This window comes from Odocoileus virginianus, chromosome 1 (genome assembly GCF_023699985.2).
Source record: "Odocoileus virginianus isolate 20LAN1187 ecotype Illinois chromosome 1, Ovbor_1.2, whole genome shotgun sequence".
NCBI lineage: Eukaryota > Metazoa > Chordata > Mammalia > Artiodactyla > Cervidae > Odocoileus > Odocoileus virginianus.
Genome location: NC_069674.1, coordinates 33355128 through 33374317, shown reverse-complemented (window position 1 = coordinate 33374317; position 19190 = coordinate 33355128). Strand labels below are relative to the sequence as shown.

The 19190-nt window shown below is 34.4% G+C and overlaps 1 pseudogene; it reads left to right on the top strand.

Moving 5' to 3' along the window:
• LOC110149489 (ADP-sugar pyrophosphatase pseudogene) overlaps positions 1-17864 on the top strand; it is a 128169-nt pseudogene extending 110305 nt beyond the window's left edge.
• The last annotated feature ends 1326 nt before the right edge of the window (positions 17865-19190 follow it).

The window sequence follows — 19190 nt, the reverse complement described above, 5'->3', positions numbered from 1 at the left end:
TCCCAGACTATACTCAAACTCATGTCCATCAAGTCAGTGATGCCATCCAGCCATCTCATCCTCTGTCGTCCCCTTCTCCTCCTGCCCCTAATCCCTCCCAGCATCAGGGTCTTTTCCAATGAGTCAACTCTTCACATGAGGTGGCCAAAGTATTGGAGTTTCAGCTTCAGCACCAGTCCTTCCAATGAACACCCAGGACTGATCTCCTTTAGGATGGACTGGTTGGATCTCCTTTCTGTCCAAGGGACTCTCAAGAGTCTTCTCCAACACCACAGTTCAAAAGCATCAATTTTTCAGTGCTCAGCTTTCTTCACAGTCCAACTATCACATCCATACATGACCACTAGAAATACCATAGCCTTGACTAGACGGACCTTTGTTGGCAAAGTAAGGTCTCTGCTTTTCAATATGCTATCTAGGTTGGTCATAACTTTCCTTCCAAGGAGTAAGCATCTTTTAATTTCATGGTTGCAATCACTATCTGCAGTGATTTTGGAGCCCCCCAAAATAAAGTCTGACACTGTTTCCACTTTTTCCCCATCTATTTCCCATGAAGTGATGGGACCAGATGCCATGATCTTAGTTTTCTGAATGTTGAGCTTTAAGCCAACTTTTTCACTCTCCTCTTTCACTTTCTCAAGTGGCTTTTTAGTTCATCTTCACTTTCTGCCATAAGTGTGGTGTCATCTGCATATCTGAGGTTATTGATATTATTCCCTGCAATCTTGATTCCAGCTTGTGCTTCTTCCAGCCCAGCGTTTCTCATGATGTACTCTGCATATAAGTTAAATAAGCAGGGTGACAATATACATAAGTCAAAATAAGCCAAATATAAAAATATGCAAATAAAAGTTAAATTGAGTCACATAGTCATTTCTATAAATACCTAAGGAAACGATGTCTATCACTGCTTATACTTCAAAACAGGCTCACTTACCCTTTTTGCAAATACACTAGATTTAGAATAAGCCATAGACTCTCTAAGTTTTGACTTTCTGTTTGTAGCAGATGAGGAAATTTATGAATGAAATCCTATTTGTTTTCACTTGGAATAGGTTTTTTTGAATAAGCCACTGTTTTCAAATCAGAGTAGCTCCACAGTGATCAGAAATTCTTTTCTGTCTTCTGTCTTTTTTCCTTTGTCAGTCAGTGGACTCTGTGAGTAAGCAGGGACATTCTTTTTGTTTGATTTGTATTTTCTTGTCTCTCAGGAAATGCATGAATCCCTATTATCTTCTCTTCCTGGGAGAAATAAGACCAACCATGAAAAAAGGGGAAAATGCATAATTGGATCCAGTAAATAAGAACATGTGGCCAAGTGTAAGGTGAAAAGGCATGTGAAATGTATTGGGTCATACATTACATCTATTTTAATGCAAGGGAAATTTAGTCAACCTTTCAATATTTCCTGAGACAATGCTTTGATTATATGAGCTTTATTCATTCTTATTAATATCAGTATGATTTATAGAAGTTGAAGTCAGCATGAATTAGTGTTGACAATGTGTGAGTTCCTGATGTTCAGGAAAGAATGATTCACCTGTGTTAAAATTTATGTGAAATAAAGATCATCACACATTTCCGTAGATATTCAAGTTACTGATTATAAGTAAGATTGTCCTTTATTATTAATGCCTATCCATCCAAGTTGTTACTAGTGTTAACAACTAGTTATAATCTATATAAATGGAACTCTAGCATTATAGAATGGTGAAGGTTTTTGCTTTTTTCTGTTTGTTTGTTTTTTTTCCTGGTTTTTTGTTTGCTAAGCTCTGACATTACCTCATTTTTAGAATGGCAACGTTCACAAGATTGAGAACAAATAGATAGCAAAATAATCTTTTGAAAGAAAAGGTAGCTGTGTCATCCCAGAGGCAATTAAATCTGATGAACAAGTACATGATACACTGGGGATTGGTCTAATCTTAGCAGGGGATTCAACAGCCTTCATTAGATGACAATAATTTGATTATTTTCTTTAGAGAGCTGGCTCTTAAATTTATTCCCAGGTCTGTGTTAGATATTGATAATTACAAAAATTTACTTATTAACTGAAACTGTTAACATAGTAAGAGGGATAAATCTGTGAATCTAATCTTGTTTTTCTTCAAATCAATCCTTTCTTTTATCTATATTTGATTGGAATTATCTTTCTCAAACTTTTCTGAGTTGTATTTATTTGTATACATTATTTTTACAAAGACAGTGTGATTTACACTTAGGGGAAAGTCTTTGAAAATACACATAAAGTCATTTAAATATGTCTTTAAAAATACTATATATTTCTTAAGTAGGCCTATCTTGGTAAAATAATGAATTTTAAAATACCTGTGGTTTTGTGCTCTGTTTTGAATAGTTTTACATGTTGTTCAAGAGATTTGTATTTTTATCCCTGAGTGAATATCTGAGTGTGTTTATGCAGTTTCAAAGCCCAAACCCAGTTTTCATCAAAGACTGAAATCCAAACCTGAGTGGAAAATTTCATCTTGTCAGTTTCTCACATAATTTGTATTTAGTTTACCCAGCAGGTTTAAAGTGTCACAAGAAATCATCAAGACAATAATTCCTGAAAAAAATGCAATATGCTTTATTCTGTCCTCAATAAGTAACTTTATTTACTATAGTATTTGGTAAGCCACATTTCCTTAATTTTTTCTCTCTTACGATATCTTGGGAACAAACATAAAGCCAACCACATAAAAACAAAGAAACTTATGTTTATATATTCAAGGATCTTTGTAACTGGAAATTCATTTTAGCATAGATATTGACCAATATTAAGGAAAATGGAGATTCTATTCAAGTGAGTTTAATTACAATCTAACAAATGGACCTTGGATAAAGTATTGAATATCATTTCGAATAAGATTCTTATTAGGCTACAGCAACAGAAATAGGAATATAATGGGAACCACATATCTAGTTTTAAATTTTCTAGCAGCTACACCAAAAGTAAAAAAAAAGAAACTATTTTAAAATTTAAATCAATATATCCAAAATATCAATAATACCATTCAATATGTAAACAATATTAAAAACTCTTGATAAAATAATTTTTGTATCATCTTTGGAATCTATCAAACAGTGGGTTAGAGTTTAAAAAAATATGTTTGTGATTGCTCAGTTATTTCTTGTTTGTTTTTATTCCAGTTTTATTCAGATATAGTTGATGTACAGCACTGTAAGTTTAAGGTATACAGCATAATGATTTGACTTCCATACATCATGAAATGATTGCCACAATGAGTTTAGTAAGCATCCTTCATCTCATATAGATGCAGAAGAAAAAGCTTTTTCCCTTGTGATGAGAGCTCTTATTTACTTTCTTACCTTTTATATATAAAATTCAGCTCTGTTTAATTATATTAATGATGTTGAATATTATATCCTTAGTATTTCTTTATCTTATAACTTATTTATCTTGTACCTTTTGACTGCTTTCATCAAAAATATACCCAAAACTACATAGGCAGAGTTCTTTACACTGTGTCACTGATTCTGTTTGTAAATTGATTGCATGACTATTTTCTGAAGATTAAAAAAAAATTAGAAACCATTCATGTAAGAGCAGAAGAAAATTCAACCAAAGCTCATTTCTCACTCCTGTTCCTTAACCATTGTCTTTCTTCCTTGGCTTGCATCATATCTCTGAGAAACCTTCAGGAAATACAATGTAAACTCTCTCTTTTCCTTTGATAGAGGATTAGAATGTTTGAAAAAATAAGCAATTTAACTTTTTAATAATCATATTTTCCTAAAAAGTTAACCACTTTCCATAGTGATACTCTAGAAAGTGGAGGCAAGGAGCTTGCTGTCCTAACCAAGTCTATCAGAATGACATTGGGATTTTTAAAAGTACATATTGCCATGTGCTCCTAATAGTTTAAGAAGCTCTTGAGGCCCAGAAGTTGTTTAGAAGTAGATATCATTCCACTGGGGTTTAATTTTGGGGCTCTATCACTAAGAAAGCATGATAAGAAGAAGGAATTTAGATACAAATAAAATGTTTTTTGTGCTTTTTTGATAGAGTGGAAATACATAGAACATAGAAAATCTTATGAACAATTATTTTGTTCCTCCCTATCTACCCAAATCACCTCTTCTCCCCCAAATCCTCTCTCCTCAAACTTGGAAATTTCAAGAGCTGGGCTTACAGAGCTCACAAGTCCATGATTTATTTTCTTTTCCTTATATATCCTCCTGCTCAATCTTGGCAGATCCCATATAGAAAACCAATATCTTATGTCTCCCATTCTCACTTTCTCTTTCATTTCTTCAACTTCACTTTTAGTTCTAAGCTTCCCTTTGCTTCTTTAGCTGAAAAATGCAATTCATTTCTACCTGGAGGTATTTCCCAGATGCGGGGGCAAGGGGGGGTGTTCTTTAAAACTTGGGCCTAGAAAATGGTGATATCTTAAGGAATGGACACTTTACAATGGCATTTAATTCTCTCCTCTTACTGTATATGAGGTCATCACCCTCCTTATTGTAGTCTCTGAATCATTTAAGAAAATAGTGTCTTAATGACCAAGGCAGTCTCCCTTATGAACCACACTGTAACAAGTAGGGGCATGTTAGGCACGCCTGTCTTAAACTTACCCTGACTCTGAGCTCTCCTGACCAAATTCAGGGATCTCCTTCCTTCTGCTTTCATGACTGTTTTAACTGAAGAATTGATTCAAGGGAAGGAGCCGTAGCAGCACCAATCTGACTGATCAGCTCTTCTGAATGTCTTAGATAGCTACACCATTAGCTGACTTTATTCCTGATGGTAAATTAAGCTTTCTCTCCTTTGCCCAAATCACATCCAACAACAGCAAGAATTAGTCACTGAATAATTGATATTAACACTATTCAAGTTCAGCTGATGTAATTTCTGCTCTTCCAAAAGTGCCCTACAACTCTGGTGGCAGGTTGTGATGGTTTCATTTAATGAAAAATACAAAGGCAGAGTTCTTTTCACTGTTTCACTAATGCTCTTTATAAATTGGTCACCTATCTCTCAATTTTTTTAAGACAAAAAGTATAGAAACCATTAATTCAAGAGAGAAAAAATTTCTAAATCAAATCTCATTTTCTACTACCATTGCTTAAACATTTTCTCTTCTTTCTTCTTTGTTGCCATAAGTAAACATATTCCCTTCCCTGATAAGCTTTATGGGAAATACAGCATAAGCTTTCTCTTTTCCTGTTTTTTTTTTTTTTTTTCTCATAAGAAACACTCACTGGAGAGCTAATCCTTCCCTTCCCTTCTTTTTCTGCTTTTGGCCCCAAGGTGGTGGTGATGGGGTAAAACTTGAGTGAATTCAGCTCAGTCATTTTGCTCTCACTTTTATATAATATACCTAAAGCCACAAAAGCTGATTCAAGAAACTTCCAAACTCCTTAATGAAGACTCCTTATGCTCTTACTAAAAAGGACCTAAATGAGTTTTCATTCCTTGTACATTTTTAGAGATATGTTTCTGTTATGGTTTATATTGTGTCTTCACAGCATTCATATAAGTCCTAATCCCCAGTTCCCCAGGAGGTGACCTTGTTTGGAATAGAGTAGTTGAATTGCATAATATAGTAGTTTAAGTAGTAATAAGCTAACTTAAGATTCAGTCATATAGCAGTCGGAGAGGAGGGGAAGAAGAAGACTCAAAAGGAAAGGGATATATTTATAATCATGATTGATTCGTATTTTTGTAGGGCAGAAACCAATACATTGTGAAGCAATTTTCCTCCAATTAAAAAATAAATATTAAAAGTGATGTTACTGTTTTTTAAAAAAAGGAAATGTTACAGATTCAAATAAAACCTATCCTTTTTCTCTTGACAACCTTTTCCTCTTGAAAAGTAACCATAATCTTAAAGTCACTATATATCATTTAGTTTTATTTTTAAGTTAAAACCATCATCAAATTAGTATTTACTAAGTTTTGCCATGTGCCAGAAATTGTTCTAAGTATTTTATACCTTATTTGAGTTCATTAAACTAGCAGCTGTAGTATTTTCCTCTTAACATATTAGGAAATAGATCTTAAAGAGTAAGCAGCCCTTTGAAGTCACACAGCCAGTAAGAGGTGTGTGACTGGAATTTGAGCAGTCTGGCATTTTGGTTCCAGAGATTATACATTTAGTTGTTCCCTTACATATTCTGGGCACATAATACGTATGTATGTGCTTATGCTTAGTTGACCAGTCATGCCCGACTCTTTATGACTACATGGACTGTAACCTGCCAGGCTCCTCTGTCCATGGGATTCTCCAGGCAAGAAGATTGGAGTAGGTCTCCATTTCCTTCTCCAACATATGTCTGTATCTTTAAATCATTTATGATACTATCTTAGGTTTGAAATGTTTATTTAAATGGTAATATCCTATGGGAATTCTCATCAACTTACTTTACATTTAACATTAATTTGGAGATTTATCTATTTATATTCATAGGTTTACCTCTTTATATGAATAGGTCTATTTTATCTATTTTCTAACAAGACCATCAATATTTCTGAGTGTTGTCGAAGATTTCTATACCATGAAACAATGTTCCATATGATTTAGGTTGGGTAAGTAAAAGGAAAATATGAAAATAAAAAGATCTTACAGGATATCAGATTAATTCTCAGAACAGTAGGAAGGTGGCACACATAAGATATGAGAATGTGGACATTTTTCTATTAAAACTGACCATATCTATATACATATATCTTGGAAAGTCTTTGCATGTTCTCAGGTACATGAAAAATATATTGAAGAACTCTGCTTTAGATTATCAGTCTAAAATTTGCTTTAGATGATCAGTCTTTAGACTTCAGTATGGTTCAGCAAAATGATGATGATAATCTATTTGTAAAACTTCAACCAGGTGCATAAAGATATTTACAGTAATGGCTTGTCATGAAGACTCTTTTTCAAAGTACTCATGAACTTGGATTTAATTATCTGACCGATGAATAAGCAAATTCAATTTATTTTTTGTTTTCTTCCATTCATTTTGATTCATTATTTATGAATCACACTGTGTGGTGTATGGTTATAAATATATGCAAAATAATAGTTTACACAGAGGATGCTTTTGGAGAAAAAAGAAAGCAGAGGAAACAGAACCATTTTGAAAATTAGTATAGTGACTCAGGCAAAGAGAGATTAGACGTGTACATATGGACAATTGATATTTGAAACTGGAAGGTCTGAAAATGTTTAAAAATAAAAATCAACGAGGAAGAGTGACCAGTTGCTTGTGTTGAGAGTGCAGAAAGGAGTCATTTATGACTCTTAACCTTGCCAAAGAAATGTATCTGTGTCAGTGTTAGTAATTCTTTAATGATGAATTGTGGGAGTTTCAAAGAGAGAAATTAGTGGAAGATTCATTATAATGAAATTGACTTTTAAGATGGGTATTTTTTTTTGTACTCAAGAATGTTGCTTATCCTAGTTTCCTTATCAACAGGAATCATGTATTATTTCTTATGACAAATAGTATCCATTGTATAGAGCTTAGTAAATATGAAAAATACACAAAAGGAAGCAAAATATGCCAGTATGCCTTAAAAAAATCCCCTGCAATGCAGGTATATGGCTGTATAAGACATTAGAATCATACTGTGAACATATTATTTTAACATTTAATATTATAAACAGTATTTTGGCTATAAATTATTATTTAATATTATAAGCACTAATGTATTTTAATATTATCAGCCTATTATAAATGGATTATTTTAATGTGCTTAACAGTCCAATTACTTGCCAATCTTCAATTATTGCACATATACAGAATTCAAATTTTGATTTGCTTTCATAAATAGTACCAGGAGGAAGAGGAAATACATTTTACATACATACACACACACACACACACACACACACACACACACATACACACAAGGAAAATATAGTAGAATTAGAGAAAAACATAAGAAAGGCACAGACAAATAATAAATACTTAAAACACATTAAACACTATAATTTTCCTTAAGCACAGAGATTTTGAAAGCTAAGAGAAGACTGGGGAAAAAAAGCTGACATATCATGATGACAGATGATGGAATTTGTTCCTCACTTAGTTATAAATATGAAACCAATGCAGTTGCTAAAATATAACTGAGTAAAATGAGCATTTCCCTTGGAGGATTATATAAAATGAATACAAGTGGATAAAAGCTGAAAAAATGAGGCCAGTTAGAACAGTGAATAATCAAGGAAACAGGCATGAAAGCTTGAACTAGAATGTTATTTTTGAAGGAAGAGAGAAGGAACTGAAAGTGATTTGCATCAGTAAAAGAAAATGATAATTATTGGATGGATATAAGCAGGAAAGGAATGTTAGGAATCGATGTTTCAAGCCTGGGAAACTTGGTGAATTTTGCTGTTTCTGGAGAAGAATCATATTTCATGGGATTAGATCATGTGTTCGGTATGGACTGCAAGTTTCTGCTGCCGATGAGCAAAAAATAGACAGACTCTATACCTGAAGGACATATGAGACAAGCACAGAGCATCATTAGAGATAGAAATCGAGACTCATTTAAAAGGAGGGGATGCTAAAACAAAGGAAAAATGGGGAAATAAAAGATTTTAAATTACTATGAGTATACAGAAAAAAAGAATATGATCTATGCTAAAACTTATCAGTATACTAAATTTAGGGAGAGAGTAAAGAGAGTTAATCAAGTATAAGGAATGCTCACAGAGAAAAATGACTTAAATGGTTCTCATATTTTAAGACAAAGTGGTTGGTCAACTATCACAAATACTATGAGGAAGTTTTGGAGGTGGAAAGTCATTTGAGTTGGCCATTATATTCATGGTATATTTTACATTCAGTGAGACTTTCTTGATCATACCATGTGGAAATACCAGTGACTCAGTGAAGGATGACACTTAGGTGATCATCATGAGATTTTTTTTTTTTAATTTAACATTTGGCTCTTTTATTTTTTACCTCTTTGTTTATTCTTTGGCTGCACTGTATTTTCATTGCTACACACAGGTTTACACTAGTTGCTGCCAGTGGGGTTACTCTTTGCTGTGGTGTGTGGGCTTCTCATCGCAGTGAGTTCTGTTGTCGTGATGCACAGGGCTCAGCAGTTGCGACACATAGGCTTGGTTGTTCCACAGCATGTGGGATCTTCCTGGACCAGCGATGGAACCTGTGTCCCCTGTATTGCAGGAGAATTCTTAACCACTGAAGAACCAGGCAAGTCCATCAGGAGATCCTTTATCAGAGACATAAGCGCATACCCAACTTAGACCCACTTGGGGAACGGTTACTCCACCTGAAGATGTTGTGGTATTTCCATTTCAACTCCTTAATTAGTGTTCCATATTTTGAAGTTTTCTAGAATAAAACCAATTATAATATTAAGATGCTTTTAGAATGAAAATCTGAAAACAAAATATAGCTTTGAAAGACTGTCATATCGGTGTTGCTAAATTTGGTCTGCACAGTATACTCTACACTGTTACTTTATTTCAAGTTAAAAAAATTATTCTTAAAAAATTCTACAGTCCAAATTTAACATAATTGCTCTAATCGCATGTAAGATTTATGTTTAATCATAATATTTAAATATTAGTTTTGATTTAAATATTTGAAGTGCATTTAAACAGGGTAAGTACTGAAGAATACATTAGTTTTTTTTTAAGTTGTCTAACTACTAACCTGTAATTTGGTTATTGGCTCTAGTCACCATTATTATTATGCTTGAACACTATAAAATCAACATTACTAACATGGAATATGTCTAAGCTGCATGGTAAAATTTTATAGATCATAGATCTTCATAATAGACTAAAATACAGATTTAGTAATTAGGAAACTATATTATTTAACAGATATAGCCACACTATAATATTAAGTGTACCTTTAAAGTACAACCACTCTAGAAGTGGCTTGGAAATTCTTGTAAAGTAAAACGCACACTTACTAAAACACTCACAAATCTCATTTTTAGATATTTAACCAAGAGGAATGAAACTTCTGTTCAAACAAAAATCTTCCCACAAATTTCAGAGTTGCTCAATTCATTATCATCAAAACTGCAAAAATCCTTCAATGGGCAAATAAATAAACGGTGATAAATCAAAAAAATGAAATATTTATTCAGCAATGAAAAGGAACAAGCCACTGAAACATGCAACAGCATGCACGAATCTCCACTACAATATGTTAAGTGAAAAGGCCAGATTTAAAAAGCTACATTTACATGATTCCAATTATATTACATTCTTGAAAAGGAAAAAGAAAAACTGTAGGAAGAGAGTATATATAAAAACAGATCACTGGTTATTATGAGATGGAGGTGAATATAATGGTTGAAACATAAAGAGGCAGAATGAAATATTTTGAAAAGGTAGAACAGTTCTGTATCTTAACTGTGGTGATAGCTACACTTCAGAGTATGTTTTTCAAAATTCATAACACTGTACATAAAACTGAATGTTTTACTGTATGGAAATTAGACTTTAAAAACCATTTTTCTCTAAAATTATCATATCAACTGCTAAATTATCTATCATAAAGTATATATTTAAACACTTCTCTTTTAACAAGATGAATTTAATATGATAACAGATATGTAAAGAGTTTATACCAGTGAATACAAATTTGTGGTCATTATATCAAAGGTACATAAACTATTGTTTAAGAAACCAAGGTGCAACACAACATAAAGTAGAACCTTTGCAATTATAAGGAAATCAATCTAATACATAGTTCCAAAACATAGTCGCTATAAGTAATCAAAAGAAACATACTGCTTTTTGGGGACTTGGATTCCTTGGAAATGGCATTAAAATACTCACTTGCTTTGTTTATTAGAATATTAAATGAGATAATGCTATCTTAGACCCTCAATAACAATTTTTTCCTAAAAAAAATTTATTTTCTCCCTTTTCTTGAACAGTGTTTTCTGAAGCAATTTCAAAGTCCCAGGGGATTCTAAGTTATTGGCAACTTTTGCATATGTTTTCAAAAAGGCCCAGAAATTTGGACTAACATACACTATATATACCTAAAATGTACTAACAGCACACAGTTTGCTCAAATTAAATATAATTATTGACAAAATTCATTTTAGCTACTTGTATTGATACTTTATCTTTTAAGACCAATATGATTAAGTAGCTTTTGACTTGAAGGTAATACTAATACAGTATAAGCTCAGGAACAGAAATTTAAATATATCCTTTAGGTGACTACACATAATCATAAACAGATTTCTTATCTCAAAATTTCTTTTTTCTGAAGCTGCATTATTTACATTCAGTCACTTATTAAAAGGAAAAGGACCACTAAATTTGTTTAAATGTCTGCATCATTATTATAAGTAGAAATATATTTTTTCCTTAGGAAAAGATAATTATATAATACTTAAAGCACTGCATCCAGGGAGTGAGAAATGTTCAAAAGAGGAGAGAAATGGTAGGAGATAAAGTCAAGGAGCTATAAGAAAGACTCAGATTATGTTGGACATTGGTGCCTTTTTAAGTCATTTCTATCTCTTGGAGACACTGGAAGCCATTGTATTAGAGACATTTCAACAAATGAGAGATACGGCTTGTTTGTTCACTTATTTATTATCACACCATATGCCATGTTACAAATAGATTATAGAGGAAGAACAAAAATCAGAAAGGCCAGTTAGGAGACTGCTGTAGTAATTTGGGTGAGAGAAAGTGGTGCCTTGACCAGGAAGGCATATGTGATCAATTAACCGATTACTAAGAGGAAAACTACATGGACTCAATAGGGAAAAGTTTTGCAGTGTTACATATGAATAAGTACTTGATGTGAGAGAGAATGTAGGGAAAATGAAGAGAATGGAGAAATATAAGGATAAAAGATATTTTTATCTCCCTATAAAGATAGGAGTCATTAAAATACTAGATGTTTGCATGTAGATAAGTAACAAAAAGGAAAAATAAGACAAGGGATACTGATTGTTCCCTGGTGGCTGAGATGGTTAAGAATCTGCTGAAATGGGGAGACCTGGGTTCAATCCCTGCCCTGGGAAGGCCCCTGGAGAAGGGAATGGCAATCCGCTCCAGTATTGTCTGGAAAATTCCATGGACAGTGGAGCCTGGAAAGCTACAGTCCATGGGGCCACAGAGTCAGACTCGACAGAGTGGATAGCATACTCACACACAAGACATATTTTGCCATAAAGGAGAACTAAAAATATGCAGAACAAGCTTTACACCAGATGTCACTTCAGGAAATCTGCCTACCATAATTAAAATTGATGGACTCTCTTGTCCATAAGCTTGGTTCCAGTCATGTCCACCTATCTTTGTGGTCTGACTCCCATCAGTGTTGCCAGATTCATAAGCCATTAGGCCAACCCAAAATGGGTTTGAAGATTATTCTGAGAATATAGAAAGTTTCCAGAAAGCAGTAGTGAAGTATGTTTTTCCCTGAAGATTTCCAGAGTGAGTTTTGCAAAAACTTTTGAATCTCTGTGAAAATAAACTTAGCAATGTTCTGTTCTGTTTCTAGTTTGAACCCCTTGAGACCTGTAGGAATCGCTAACAAGCTCTTACTGTCTCCATTGCCATATCATTTTTAGAAAGACCAATTTGTTGCATCCCTGGGAAATGCACTCTACATAGATATCTCTGTTTTATGTTTCTTTTCTAATTTGTCTCAGCATAGCCTGAACTATTGAAGTGTTTTGGCCTTTATCTGGTAGAAATAGGAAAGTCAAGAAGCTCTGTCTGTTTCATATTTGGTTTTATGAAGTTTTCTAGTGAAAAGTTAAGGCTATTTACAGCTGTTGTACTATGCACCTATTGTAGCTATTTATGGTTAATTTAGAGATTTTAAACAAGTGGGTTATTTTCTATTTATAATATATCATAATTGTATGTAAAATATATCTCCATTATTTCTATAATTTTTATTTCTTTTTAAACTCTTGGATAAAAAGTAAAATGTGACACCAAGTTGATGAATTTTTTAAAGTTAGAAATAATAGAGGTATTCCATATCAGAATATAAAGAAATTTTAAGGAAGTGACCAGGCAAACTTTTATAGCCTTAAAAATTTTTGTCAAAAAAATTAAAAATATAAATGAGTGAAAATTCCAGCACAAAAAAGATGGACAAAGAAAAACAAGTGGAGTGAAACAAGGAAAGAGTTAAGAATGAAAATAAAGACAAAATTCAATGAAGTAGAGATTGGGAAATAGCTAATATATAAATACTCACTGAATATTATATTTTTGGTAAAATTCACAAAAAAGACAAATTACCAGATAACTTAAGGGAAAATAAACCATAAATAATAAAAATAAGAAAGGAAAAAGGGCATAGATGTAGTCATTAAAATGGAATACCTTTTGTACATTTATTTCTGCAAAGACCATGTCATCTGCAAAGACAGCTTTAAGTTTTCCTTTCTAATTTGAATGCATTATTACCAAAGCTCTTTTTAAATCAGTATACAGGGAGAGTTTCATCAATTTGATAAAATATCTATAAAAACCTCTACAGCTTATATAATTCTTAATGGTGAGAAACTTGAAACTTTCCAACTAAGACCAGGTACAAGGCAAATATGTCCACCTTACCACTACTTTTCCACATCATATGGAAGTTCTAGGCAATGCAATAAGAAAAAGAATTAATCTGTATTCAAATCAAAAAGGAAAACTTAAAACTGTCTTTGCAGGTGATATGGTTTTCTTTGCAGAAATTCTGAAAAAAAAAAAAACCTGAACTATTAAGCAATAATTATAGTAAGGTTTCAGTACACCAGATTAACATACAGAACGGTAAATGAAAAACTGGAATTTGAAATTAAAGCTGTTTACCATAGTGCACGCACAAAATGGCCTTCCCTGATGGCTCAGCAGGTAGAGAGAATCCACCTGCAATGCAGGAGACACAGAACTTATAGGTTCGAACCCTGGGTCAGGAAGATCTCCAGAATGAGGAAAATGGCAACCCACTCCATCATTCTTGCCTGAAAAACCCCATGGACAGAGGAGCCTGGCGGGCTACAGTCCACAGGATCACAAGGAGTCAGACATGATTGGGCCACTAAGCAGGAGCACACATAAAATGATACACATGGGAGTAAATCTGACAAAACGTGTGCATGATTTATAACAGGAAAACCGAGAAACTCTGATGAAGGAAATCAAAGAACAAAATAGAGATATGGTCCATATTCATGTATATGAAAACTCAATGTCAGGATGTCAGTTCTTTGCAATGTGATCTATAGATTCAATTCAATTACAGTTATTATCCCAGCATAAAGTGATAGTATATGATGATTTAGCACTTTAATGTTTAATAATTTCTAAACTTTAAATTGTATTTACTATATACTATAGAATGACATCATTGAGGGATATCTTATGAATCTTGCTGCATAATTGCATCTTGTTTTAGAGAAATGCTGCATAGTTAGTAAATCCTTCTTGTAAGGAATGTGTATGCAAATTTCATTGCACTATTTCCTAAATTAGAGTTTTTTAAAAATTTAAACCTTTTAGTAAAATAATACCTGGAAATTGTGTTAATTTTCATTTATTATTAATGTTGATGTGCATCAATACCCTTTACTTTCATTTTCTTTGAGATTGAGAATTATTTTTAAGTTTTTACAATTATAGGTAGGCAAATTAGATGCCTAATTCCATTCATCTAAACTCAGTTGCATTTTTCTAGACAAATGAATTATTAAAACAAAGATTATTCAATAATAAATGATCTTTAATAGTATTAATATTTTAAATGCATTTAATTTTATTCCTTGTACATTTGTTGAGATTTTACCTCTTAGTTTTAGGACATAAAAATGTTTCTTATCTTATCAAAGGGATGTATGCCACTTTGGGATCAGATCCTTTACAGAATATGACACTTTTATGAGTATGATAGACGAGCCCTTACAAGACTGATTTTTAACAGATCAAGTTGAATTAAATAACAGCGACAGGTGCCATATAGTAAGGCTCCCTAGGAGAAATTAAAGTACACTGCTACTTTTATTATAATGATTTCTCGTGCTCATTATTGTATGAAAGAAGAGGGCATGAGCAATCATTATGAGCAAAAAAAAAAGCATGTTACAGAGCACTGTTAGACTTAACTAAACCTATATTCTTCCACTCATATAATTTAAGAATTTGTTGAGGGCTATGGCTAGAATAGTGTACAATCATATGCAATATAAAGGTCCTCTTGATCTTATACCTCTAGTGTTTCCAGCTCATTACTACTAGAATTATTTTATAATATAGAAGACCTTTGTCTGGCTTTCAATAACATTCAGTTCATTTCAGTAGCTCAGTTGTGTCTGACTCTTTGTGACCCCATGAACTGCAGCAGCTCAGGCCTCCCTGTCCATCACCAACTCCCGAGTCCACCCAAACCCATGTCCATTGAGGCAGTGATGCCATCCAACCATCTCATCCTCTGTTGTCCCCTTCTCCTCCTGCCCTCAAACTTTCCCAGCATCAGGGTCTTTTCAAATGAGTCAGCTCTTCGCATCAAGTGGCCAAAGTATTGGAGTTTCAGCTTCAACATCAGTCCTTCCAATGAACACCCAGTACTGATCTCCTTTAGGATGGACTGGTTGGATCTCCTTGCAGTCCAAGGGACTCTCAAGAGTCTTCTCCAACACCACAGTTCAAAAGCATCAGTTCTTTGGTGCTCAGTTTTCTTCACAGTCCAACTCTCACATCCATACATGACCACTGGAAAAACCATAGCCTTGACTAGTTGGACCTTTTTTGACAAAGTAATGTCTCTGCTTTTTGATATGCTATGTAGGTAGGTCATCACTTTCCTTCCAAGGAGTAAACATCTTTTAATTTCGTTGCTGCAATCATCATCTGAAGTGATTTTGGGGCCCATAAAAATAAAGTCAGCCACTGTTTCCCCACCTATTTGCCATGATGACATGATGGGACTGGATGCCATGATCTTAGTTTTCTGAATGTTGAGCTTTAAGCCAACTTTTTCACTCTCCTCTTTCACTTTCATCAAGAGGCTCTTTAGTTCCTCTTTGCTGTCTGCCATAAGGGTGGTGTCATCTACATATCTGAGGTTATTAATATTTCTCCTGACAATCTTGATTCCAGCTTGTGCTTCATCCAACCCAGCATTTCTCATGATGTACTCTGCATAGAAGTTAAATAAGCAGGGTGACAATATACAGCCTTGACATACTCCTTTTCCTATTTGGAACCAGTCTGTTGTTCCATGTCCAGTTCTAACTGTTGCTTCCTGACCTGCATACAGGTTTCTCAAGAGGCAGGTCAGGTGGTCTGGTATTCCCATCTCTTTCAGTATTTGCCACAGTTTATTGTGATCCACCCAGTCAATGGCTTGGCATAGTCAATAAAGCAGAAGTAGATGTTTTTCTGGAACTTTCTTGCTTTTTTTGATGATGCAGCAGATGTTGGCAATTTGATCTCTGGTTCCTCTGCCTTTGCTAAAGCCAGCTTGAACATCTGGAAGCTCATGGTTCACATATTGCTGAAACCTGGCTTGGAGAATTTTAAGCATCACTTTACTAGCATGTGAGATGAGTGCAATTGTGTGGTAGTTTGAGCATTCTTTGACATTGCCTTTCTTTAGGACTGGAAGGAAAACTGACCTTTTCCAGCCCTGTGTCCACTGCTGAGTTTTCCAAGTTTGCTGGCATATTATATGCAGCACTTTCACAGCATCATCTTTCAGGATTTGAAATAGCTCAACTGAAATTCCATCACCTCCACTAACTTTGTTCTTAGTGATACTTCCTAAGGCCCACTTGACTTCACATTCCAGGATTCAATAACATTTCTTGTCTCCATATGAATCTCTTCCTCAGCCCTTCTTCTACCAGACTGTGGACTCAAAATACTCCAAACCTCCCTTCATTATCTGAATAAGTATATCTCAAGTCTATGCATTTTGCAGACTCTTCTTCTTAGAATGTCTTTCCCATCTGGATTAGTTTTCCATTGCTGCTCTGACCAATGACTGAAAATTTGGTGACTTAATACAAATTATTGTTTACAGTTCTGGAGAAGTTTAAAATAGCTCAGAAGGGCTGTGTTGCGCTGGCATTTCCTGAGAGTGCTGCTTCAGAATGGGCCTTTCTTTTTTCAACCTTTTGCCAAAAGAGTACCCTTCTCTTCACCCTACACCTTGGACAAGAGCTTCTTGCCTGAGGGCTGAAGAAACTTAACTAGATTAGTGATGGAAAACTAAGCACCAACAAAATTGTCTTAACATGGCAGTCTATTATTTCAAAGGTGTTAATTCCAGAAGGAAAATGCGTCAAGCTTGAAGAAACTGTACATGGATCCTACTGGTAAAATTAGAACTTGGGAAACTTTGAAACATGTACCTAGGAAGGATAGTCAACTGATCATGTGGCAGTTATTCCATTGCTGCAAAGAACTGTTTATTAAGGATATATCATGGTGAAGCATCTGTGACTGCCAATGGGTGGCTATGACCTAGAATTTCTCACAGATCTCATAGCTGAAAATGAAAGTCCAGAAGCATCTGCACTTTGGGAACTTAAGGAAGAAACTGACAATAAAAGATGATACTAAATGTTCTCCAGCTGTAGGTATGGATCCAAGTTTGTCAATGGTACTATATACATTGTGACAATAACTATTAATGGGAAGGATGCTGAAAATGTAAAACTTAATCCAAAGCCAGGGGGTGGAGAATTTGTGGAAGTAAATGTTTTGCCAAAGAATAACCTCTTGAAGAGACTTGATGCTGCTGCTGCTGCTAAGTCACTTCAGTCGTGTCCGATTCTTAGTACCCCACGGACTGCAGCCTACCAGGCTCCTCCATCCATGGGGTTTTCCAGGCAAGAGTACTGGAGTGGGTGCCATTGCATTCTCCAGACTTGATGCTAAAGTGACTGAAAAACATCTGACAGTGAATTTCAGAGTCTTTCCTGTGCTCTGGAGCTGAAACATGTAAACATGAAGCTGTTTGAAGTTCCCTTCCTGAAATTTTAAGTGCAAAGAGCAGCTTTTGTATATATATGCTTTTGTACATGAGACCACCAGGCCTCATTTACTAAGACTTTGTATTCAGCCTAGTTTAATGTTGGTTTGATATAATTTTTCCATAAAATAAAAGAAACACAGAATGAAAAAAAAAAAAAAAAAAAAAGATCCTCAAGTGGAGTGGTAGCTGAAGCAATGACAGAACATAAATATTAGTCCCTGAGAAGACGCCAAAATGATGAGATCATATTTGAGAAATCATTTGTTGAATCTGGCTCAATGCTAAGCTAGCACTGAGAACACAGCAGGAATGGGAAGGATGTTGGCTGCTAGCAGACAAGGAGGTGTATGCTTCTGAAGTGAAAAAGAAGGGAATGACAGACACTTGAGTCATTTAGGATTTCTGCCTAAAATAAAGTTGATAAAGAACAAGAATAGGGCTATATCTTCAGCTTCAGTGTAGGAAAGATACCCAGAAATCTGGTCATAGGGAAAGAGACATTCTACAGGTTGAGAGAATGAAAGAAGTCACTAGCATCTTCCAGAGTTATACAAGAATAAACACATTCCAAACATTGGCTTATGTATGGATGCTGGCAAAGCATTGATTATCCTTGTTATAAGCAATGATCTCAGAGAACATTTACCTGTAGCAGGAAGCCTTGAAGGCAATTTAGACTTTGGAGAAAGACACCTTAATTCATACAGCACTACTTGTGAATGACATCTGGGATTACCTCTTAGACTTAAAACTTTTTTATATGTGTTTATCCAACACAATATACCAGCCTATCAGCCTTAGAAATGATTGACCATCAGATTCTAGTTTTGAACAATTAAATTTCACCTTAGGCACATTCAAACTCTACTGTAGTTAATGATTCTTAAAATTGACTGTAAAGCAGGACCAAGTTTCTACTGTTAATGAATTTCTAGTGTCAGATTCAGGCTCCTTAGGGAGACTGAAATCAGTCAGGATTTCCTAGACAACAATTTGAAAATAGTTTAAAAAGGAGGGCCTTATAAAGATTCTTCCTTGTGTCAAAAAGGATGCTTTACCACATTCAGTGCCAACACCAGTTTGCACCTAAGACTACTTAACTGTGGTCATTTTTCCTGCCCCAATATTTATAGCTCTAGTAAGTCTCATTTATTTTTTTCCAAATAAGAAACAGAAGTAGCCTAGGTATGATTTCACTTTCTCTGGACACCAAGCCAGGATAA